Below are 1594 nucleotides of genomic sequence, written 5' to 3'. Positions count from 1 at the left end.
CATTATTATTATTATTATTAGGGGGATGAAGACTGTGAGTCCCACGTGGGACAACGTGATCACCTTGTATCCTCCCAGCGCTCAGACAGTGCTTTGTACGTAGGAAGCGCTCAACCCGGCGCTTAGAACAGCACTTTGTACATAGTAAGCGCTTAACAAATGCCATTATTATGTATTATTATTATTTAACAGATGCCATCATTATGATTATTATTATTTTGGGGATGAAGATTGTGGGCCCCACGTGGGACAACGTGATCACCTTGTATCCTCCCAGCGCTCAGAACGGCGCTTTGCACATAGGAAGTGCTCAATCCAGCGCTTAGAACAGTGCTTTGTACATAGTAAGCGCTTAACAAATGCCATTATTATGTATTATTATTACTTAACAGATGCCATCATTATTATTATTATTATGGCAATGAAGACTAAGCACTGTTCTAAGCACTGGGGAGGTTACAAGGTGATCAGGTTGTCGCGCAGGGGGCTCACAGTCTTCATCCCCATTTGACAGATGAGGGAACTGAGGCCCAGAGAAGCTAAGTGACTCGCCCAAAGTCACACAGCAGACAGTTGGTGGAGTCGGGATTTGAACCCATGACCACGGACTCCAAAGCCCGGGCTCTTTCCACTGAGCCACGCTGCTTTGAGAAATGCCATCACTATGACCATCGTGGGCGAAGCGCTGAAATCGCTGCAGAATAATGAGGTCAGGGGAAGGAGAATGGGTGTTTCATCCCCATTTTACAGAAGAGGAAACTAAAATAAAGAGAAGTTATCACTTGCCCTTACGGAAAGTAAGCTCTAGACTGTAAGCTCTTTGTGGACAGGGGAGCTGTCAACTGCTCGTCTGCTGGGTGACCTTGGGCAAGTCACTTCACTTCCCTGTGCCTCAGCTCCCTCGTCTGTAAAATGGGGATTAAGAGCGGGAGCCCCAACTGGAACATGGACTATATCCAACCTGATTAGCTGGTATCTACCCCAGCACTTAGTACAGTGCCTGGCACATAATAATCAATCAATCGTATTTATTGAGCGCTTACCGTGTGCAGAGCACTGGACTAAGCGCTTGGGAAGTACAAGTTGGCAACATATAGAGACAGTCCCTACCCAACAGTGGGCTCACAGTCTAGAAGTGTTTAACAAATACCACGAAAAAAACCCCAACAAATTCTGTCGTATGGTAATAATAATGATAATGATGGCATTTATTAAGCGCTTACTATGTGCAAAGCGATTTTCTAAGCACTGGGGTAGATACAAAGTGATCAAGTTGCCCCACGGGGGGGCGGTCACGGACTTAATCCCCATTTTCCAGATGAGGTAACTGAGGCCCAGAGAAGTGAAGTGACTTGCCCAAAGTCCCACAGCTGGGAGCCGGAATTTGAACCCATGACCTCTGACTCCAAAGCCCGGGCTCTTTCCACTGTGCTTAATCCAGTGCTCTGCATTCAGTAAGCACTCCATAAATAAAACAAGAGACAGAGCATGATTTCCCCCCGACCCGCTGCCTTACCTCCTTCCCCTCCTCACAGCACCTGTATATATGTATATATGTTTGTACAGATTTATTACTATATTTATTTATTTTACT

The sequence above is a fragment of the Tachyglossus aculeatus genome, chromosome 5 (assembly GCF_015852505.1).
Source record: "Tachyglossus aculeatus isolate mTacAcu1 chromosome 5, mTacAcu1.pri, whole genome shotgun sequence".
Classification (NCBI taxonomy): Eukaryota; Metazoa; Chordata; class Mammalia; order Monotremata; family Tachyglossidae; genus Tachyglossus; species Tachyglossus aculeatus.
Note: the sequence above shows the minus strand (reverse complement) of the source record.